Source organism: Lepeophtheirus salmonis, chromosome 3 (assembly GCF_016086655.4).
Source record: "Lepeophtheirus salmonis chromosome 3, UVic_Lsal_1.4, whole genome shotgun sequence".
In the NCBI taxonomy this organism is placed as follows: Eukaryota; Metazoa; Arthropoda; class Copepoda; order Siphonostomatoida; family Caligidae; genus Lepeophtheirus; species Lepeophtheirus salmonis.
Window position 1 is genome coordinate 20,875,786 of NC_052133.2, and position 8,388 is coordinate 20,884,173.

General features: G+C 30.2%; 1 long non-coding RNA gene across 1 annotated transcript; it reads left to right on the plus strand.

The window, feature by feature from the left end:
• Positions 1-264: 264 nt before the first annotated feature.
• Positions 265-2,628, plus strand: LOC121115454 (uncharacterized). The gene is made up of 2 exons (XR_005863514.2): positions 265-2,312; positions 2,395-2,628. It is a non-coding gene; the product is annotated as an uncharacterized lncRNA (long non-coding RNA).
• The last annotated feature ends 5,760 nt before the right edge of the window (positions 2,629-8,388 follow it).

Below are 8,388 nucleotides of genomic sequence, written 5' to 3' on the forward strand. Positions count from 1 at the left end.
ACTTAAATTCTACATCCTATAGTACGTTAGTATCTCTGTTTAGCTGTGTTATCAATATTCCAACAAATACATACATAGTTTTTCACAACTCTCATAAATTCTCTTCTCTTTGATTAGCAATAAGAAGGAAATTACATCTACGGAAATGAATAATCTAATTATATCGTTACATAATACAATTACTCAGAGTGGTTAGTCTATCATAACACTGATTTAAACTCAGATAAATGCTCTAAAGCACATACTAAGTATATGTTGGGTACTAGTTGCGATTTTACACGAGTTGTAGCTTGTATGTATTTCAGCATATTGTACAAGTTGCAACCCAGTGTGATATTAAGCATTTCAAAGTGAGAAATTGTGTAAAATACAGTGCAATATGACGTCAATCAACTTTATTTCTTCCTTTTTTAATCAATTCCAGTACTGAGAGTCCGAAGATCGGTTCTAAGACTGATAAGGACGCTGCACAACACTATGTCTAAATAAATACATAAACACCAAGTATTTTTGATTTGATTGGGAATAGTTGATGATATCAACTATTCCCAAATCTAATTATACAATTTTTATCTTGTTAAAAAAATATACAAATCGTAAATTGTACAAGCAGGTATGACGTGAGCGAGATCTGGACATTATTCCTCTTATCCGAGATTTTGTAAACGACAAATTATACCTAGTTCAACAAAACACACATAATTTAAAACAACTTTATGAAATGTGCTTTATAAATTGTCAAAACATTAGTCCGCGGCGTTCAAAATTCATACATGGGAGCACGGTTCTTGATTTGAATAACGAGCGAGAGCGCGCTCGCTATTTTAGAAGAGCGATAAAATCGCTCGAATTTTCGCTAATTAATATAAATTTGTGTTTCTTTGTCAGTTTTCTACATCTTATGAGATAATATCAAAAAATTTGGGTTGACACAAATTGTACCAAACACTTGGACTGGCCAAAAACACACAGTACTACCCATTAGTAGTTAATGTGCTCTTATTTGCAAGTGGTAATTCTATCAATTTTATGATTGTTATTCTAAGATATTGGAATATCTGGGAGAATTGCCGTTAGATCTACTCAGACACAAATGTTACCTTCTGATTTACAAACTGCTGTCCTCAGTTTCCTTTAAGAGAGTATTTTCTTAAGGTGGTCAATTATTTAAGAATAGATGTCAGAGTTTAAAAGATGAAAACTTTGGGGAAAAAATAAATAAATAACTTTGATGAATGAATCAAATCATTTCATGGATTTTTTAATTTCAAATATAATTTTAGAATTTAAGTTTTATTTATTCTTGTACCTTAATTCCCTTCAATTTTTTGAAAATAATAATACTCGTAGACGAGTGTTTTCATTTCCAGAAATTAATTGTAATTATAAATAGTTATAAAATTCAAATACTCCAATTACAAGTGAAAAAATGAGCCCCGCTCATTTTTAGTTGAGCGAGAGTGGGAGCGCGCTCATTCCTTTTAAAAACGAAGGATAGTGGGAGTGTGCTCACAAATTTAATAATTGAGCGGAAGTGCAATCAGGTTTTCTTGAGCGGAATAATGCTCTGTAAATTGTGGTGGGCATCGAGAGGAACAAACCAACCCTTATAGCCGCTAACTTAAGCTTAGTTATAGTCAAGGTAATCTCCCTTCGGCGTAAAAGCAAAATGTACCTCACCTATTTCAAAATTTCGAATGAAGTACTGTCCTTGAACTGAGTAATATCCGCTGATTGGAATTATATCAGATGTTCTATAGATTGTTAATGCGGATAATTTTTGACTTTTACTGATAAAAATTACTAATTAATTGAGAGTATTCTATGACAGATTAAGTACAAAATAAATAAGTTATTTGTGTTTATCAAAATGTAATGATTGAATCAATAATGTACATTTCTTAGTTCAAATGTATTAATAATAATTAAAATAATAATAATTAAGACGAATAAATTGCAACTTGTAGATGTTATGCATTGTACAAAATTGCAAGATGTTCATAAATATATGATTAAAAGCTTAAAACACTGCATGTTTTGTCTGAAAAAAAAAAAAAATGCTTATTTTATAGATTTTTCAATAAGCATGTTATCATCAATTATTTTTAGTGTTGCTGGATCGGTCCTAGAACTGATTCACTCTTTTATTTTATCTGTCCTTCCGATTTTTTTACTATTCAGTGAACCTCGGTCCTTCAGTCCCACCTATAAAACAATAACTGATAGTTAGAACGTATAATAATAGGTTCTAGCCTCTTCAGCTCCTACATTAAACTTTTCAGATCCACAAGGAATTGGAAAGAAAATCAAGGGTAATTATAGTAAATTCTTGATCCGTTTGATCATATGAGAACTAATTAGAAGTATTTTTTTTTTTTTAAATAACATCAATAGGTCCGCCAAAATTTGATGGGACACTCGTTTCCCTCTGGCTGTGAACGGTAACTTTTTATTATGTATAAACAAAATACTAAAGTTACGCTATGGAGTCGAATTCTTTATATCTGTTCATTCTTTTGATATACTTTTTATTTCTAATTCAAACAAGTAATAATTCTATCTTTGACAATTATTGATTAATATTAATATAATAAATGTTTTAAATGTGAAATATAACGAAGGAATTCATATATCTTAGCAAGCATAAAGCAAGATTACATGTGATATAAATGACCAAAGTTCAATTTATATATTTTTGCATGCACAGTAGACAAATCTTTTTTTTTTGTGTGTGTGTTAAAACTATGGTAAATGTCCTTTATGATTTTTTATTATAAGAGATATACTTTTTTATTTTTCGTTAGTCTAAGCCAGCATTTCCCAAAGTGGACGATACCACCACCTGGTGGCGATTGGGGGGGTGTTAGAGCCTAGAGGTAAAAGCGGTGATTCCAGACTGTTTCCATAGCTTGGCGTTTATAATGATAAACAGTTTTAATGTTGATTCCAATACACAAAAAGGTACATGGCCATCAAAGGAAAACTACCAGATACTTTTTTATTCTTTTTTCGACTCTAAAAAATAATGATGACATTGCTTATTGTAAGATATATTCACAAAATTCAAGGAAATTAATTTGCAGTCACAAGGAAATTATACCAATCATTTCTAAGTTGAATCTGTTATTACAAAATTTAACCATTTACCATTTTCCAAGTCCCGATGAACTGGTTCAAGAGAATAAAATATCAGATTAGTGATTTGTTCTCGCCTGGAAGAGTTGCAAAGATACATGTCTGAATGAGATCAGGATTTTATAGCTAATAGTACCATGCTGGGTTGTCTTGAAATTGAAGACAACGCCAATGGATTGTTGAAATTCAATTATTGCAAACCTTTGAATAATAAGGAAATAACTTTGCAAAGCACTTAGGGGATCACGAAAGTAAATTGAAGGTCACATTATGTGGAGGAGGTCATTCGTGGACAACAACTTTTTATTGATTTTAGACTATCCACTGCAGCTATCTCACATTTTGAGAAAGAAAGAGAAAACTTATACAATGTATCCAAAAACTACTTTGAGCTAAGTCCAAATTCAAGATATCATACCAATATTTTTAGCTACAAAAAAAAAAAGATATCTGACCTCTATCTAGTATGATGAAATAAGGTTAAATCAAGGTTAATAGAAATACAAGGTTATACCATAACACATGTACGATATATGTTTGACTTCCACCACGCTTTTAATATTGATGTCATAGTAAATGAGTGGTTGTGTGTTTTATCACAATCTGTTTTTCTTGCCAGGCAGTCGGGACGATACATTAAATTGAAGATTCTAGCAATAGTAACGTCATATACTATGAGTGGCTGCGTGTTTTGTCAACATCTGCCTGTCTTGCCCAGCAGTCGATCCTATAGATCAGATTGAAAATTTTAGAAAGCCGGATTACATGATGGTCTAACCTTGTATATCTATTAGCCTTGGGTTAAATTATAATTATTGCTTTTCCATGGTCATATTTGGAAGAACGACCAAATACATCCTACATCCATCCCATTATTTTCAATTTGGAAGAAAAAATTAAATGTGTTTAGGGGGAGGGAGAAGCAAAGTGGGTGTCAGGCTGAAAAAGTTTGGGAAACCCTGGTCTAGACGATTGGATAGCCTTTTTGACGCCTTTCATAATATTAAATCAGACTCTGGGCAATTACAACTTTGTAGTCAAGAACACATGCTATATCTAGAATAGTTAGCTTCTTTGATCCATGAAATCGACTCTCCCTATGCCTGTATTGTAGAACTTTACAAAGGTAGGACACTAATTTTGTGAACCTTTCGTTCTGACAGACAAGTATATACTCAGTCACTCTTATCATCTTTGAGGTTATCATCAAAGTGAAGATTTCGAAGTATAATTTGTAATGACATGAATCTTGGCTTAATGAGTCAATGAAACATCTTATGCATTCGTTTCTGTGTTAACCGCTTCATCACCTATAATAAACTATATTATAGTTATTTAATACATTTTGAATGTTCTCTTCAACGGCACTGCCTACTTCGTTTAAAATACTATAAATTTGTTCATTAATAGTGCTGCTAAAAAGGTTAAAATATCTTTTTTTTTATTTAGGTCGTGAACACCTCTAAATTCAATAATAAATTATTCATAAAAAATATATATGTATAATTGTTTGAGTTTCTTTTTTGTTTGAACACGTTCTACTTTATAAATATGTCCACAAAAAAAGTGTATATTAATATGAATACTCTAAAACAGTGGTTCTCAAATGGGGGTAGACATACCCCTGTGGTATATGGAGGCACATTAAGGGTACTTGAGATTCTGAAAGAATAATTTACAAGTGGTACATAACTCAGGGGCGTCCGTAGGAGGTGGGCTGGAGGTGCTTCAGTCTCCCAAATTAAGGAATTTCTGTTTTTTGCAAGAAGTTTTTTTTTGTTATTTAATATTTGATTTTTTTTTTACAAAAATTTTATAATTTATGAACAGCTGTAGAGTTTGAATTTCTTGCCAAAAAAAAACTTTATTTTTTGAGAATAGATAGGGACTTTTGAAATTTTTTTTCAAAAAAAAACTAATTTTTTTGTGAATAGCAAAAAATCTTAGAATTTTCTTTTCCCCAAAATTTAATTTTTTGACAGTAGCGATGGACTCATGTAAAAAAAATTTGAAAAAATTTAATATTAAGAAATTTTTTCCAAAAAATTTTAATTTTTGGATTTCTTTTCAAAAAAAAAATCCCAAAACCTGCGGACACTCCTGTCACTGAAGCTAAAAATACTTTCTACTGGTAAGGGGGTACTTGGCTTAAATAAATATTTTACAAGTGCTACATCACTAAAAAAGGTTGAGAATCCCTGCTCTGAAAAAAAATACGATATGTTTCTAATCCTGAACAAATTTTTAAATTTGATAAAAAGATATACCTTTCAAACAGAGAATAACTTTTGCATTTTCTATCAAAACAAAGCCAAATTTCCAACAATTATTCCTCATACTAGACAAATATTAAATAAGCAATACAAAAATTGAACTATCCATACATGAAAAGTACCTGATAGGTAGAATGTTATTTTATCGAATTCCAAAAAAATGACATATTTTAAAGACTTATCTAGCACGATCATAAAGTTCTATGAAAAAATGCTTTTATATAAATATCACTCTTTCTAATAATAAAAAATGTCTTAATTATCATAAAAAATAATGCAATGAAAAATGAATCAAAATATTGGACACCAGAGTCCCGTCAATTCAGCTATCTTGATCTTGTCAACTGAAAGAGGTTATGTTGAACAGCTGAAAGGACAATGTAAGTACGTCATTTGAGCTGTTGCAGTTCCAATCAAAGGCGGATAAGGACCGGTCGTAGGACTGACAAATCATATTAGGTTTTACGCATTCTTACTTCAATTCTGTATTTGAAAATTTATGTCTATATTTATAAATATTCTAATAAAAATATACCCAATATGTAATTAATGTTCTCTCCAGGAGCTGCTCTAGATATGGGCAATGCAGGCCATAAAAAGTATTTGTTTAAATTCATTTCCTTTGATTTTTGTTATATTGCTCATTAAGCCACAAAGGCGACGCCATTTTTGAAAGAGAAAAAATTGTCAATTCCCATTATTTCTTATTCTTTTCACACTAAAAAGGAAAAAAATCGGAATATTCTTTCTCTAGGCGTTATTTTTATTGTACCACGCAACCTTCCCCCCCCAAAAAAAGGCGAGAGAAAAAAGGCCCGAAATCATTTGTTCGTTAGCCAAATAAATAAATCACACCAACCACTATTTATATATTATTTACCCCCAGACTCTCACTGTCATATTATCTCTTCACCATTTTTAAAATAAACTACATATTATTAAAATCTACATAGTTTTTTATTCGATACTGTATTCGAATATTGCTTAGTAATATTTTATTAACATAGTAGTTATACATACATTTGTATTTGTGTATGATAGTCAAACTTTTTTTCATAGAAATAATAAAATGGCCAATGTAATATATAAACGATGAGGAATCAACACGACATTGTATTCCTGTTCTTTTGGAAACGGAGCATATGTATGGAATAACTTAATACTTTGTATATTTGTCGAAAAGAATCAATTATGAAATAGCCATGACGTATTCAGGGAGAAGAGGGAATCGTCAGCGGACAACAAACTACTTAGGATATTTTATGTGTTTGTGAGATAAAGCAAACTTCTAGATTAATTTAACAATGGGCGATTAAATATAGGGGCACCAATAACGTAGTACATTCAATCTCGATCCATCCAAGATACTTAGAGACAAGTATCTCTAAGTATCTTGGATCTATCTAAAGCTTTATATCTATCTTACGTATTTAAAATCGTTTTAACCAACTAGTATTTACGCGTATTCCATGTTCATTTTATAATCTTTAGGTCACATTGTTTTAATACTGTAGATTAATTTGTGTGTGTTATTTTCTTATATGTAAGGAAATCTATTTTTCAGATGGAATATTTCAGTTTCTAGACATCGACATTGAAAATCCCCGTTTAACACTATTAATAGTCGAAGTTTTAATTCGCTGAAATTCCAGTGATTTCATTTTTTCAGTTAGTTGGGGGTGTAGATGAAGTACGCCCAGGTTGTTTTAAATAAAAACAAGGACCACCAGGCAATCCATTGTTTATTTTTCTTTATTCATCATTATTGATTTAATCATTTGAATGGTAGGTATTTCTTTTCATTCCTCAATTTATTTTATTGCATTGTTAAAGTGATTCATTCCTCTTGGGCAAGGTAACATTGGTTGAATAATTGAAAGGCATGATTAATGTGGCTTTTATAAAAATACAATTATTCTCAATAGAACAGGCTCCATTAATGAATTTTTGCTACGTTGGGAACTGTATTTTTTCTTAGTTGGTGAATTATAAATTGAATACATTTGTGATCATTTGATTAATAAAATTGAAACTTCAAGATAATCTCAAATCTTTGAAATGTATTCATTATGTGTGCTTTCATTTTTTCAGACAGATCACATAGTATTTGTATCTAATTATAAGATATTAAACAATGAAATATTATGTAGAACATAGTATTTCTATGATAAAAAGATAAGTTTTGTAATTTTTTAGAAAATCCTATTATTATCCTTTAGTTAAGTCAAACATTTTTTCCCGTTGAGATAAGTGCAGTTATACGTTCTGTACAAGTAGCGATTTTGTACAAGTTGTAACTTGTATATTATAAGCAAATTGTATAGGTTGCAATCAAATAAATAGAGCAATAAGTTTAATGAAATAACGGAATATTCTATGGATGATCTATATATTAGTTGTGTCTATTGACTATTTTAAGTCATATTTCTAAAGTATAAATATTCTGTGACACATTATAAATTTCAAATGCCATGATTTATATTACTCATAAATACATCATACTCAGCTAATTTTAATAGATAAAAAAGGAAATGATAGTATCAATGTATAATTGTTCATTAGAATGACTCATGTTATAATTAAATAATGCATTTAATGACAAAGAAATAAGAACTTGTACAATTTGCTTATACAAGTTGCAACTTGTACAGACATCGCAACGCGGTCACAACATATATATAATAATTGAGCATCTTTTAGATCCGTGGAGATTACTGCTGTTAGTATACTTTAAAACAATTATCATGATCCTTTGACCTATCTATTAAGTATAAAAGGTAAAAAATATCGGTAGAAATATTTTTTTTTTTTACATTGATGATGCAATGACTGAGTTTTTTTGCAGACTCCCGCAAAGATAGTGATTGAAGGCATTTTGATAGGCTGCTCGGTTATTAATGTCACGTTACAAGCATACTTATATTTCTACAATTAAAAAATTATATGGGTTGCAGCTTGCAGAGAAAAGTAATATTACTTT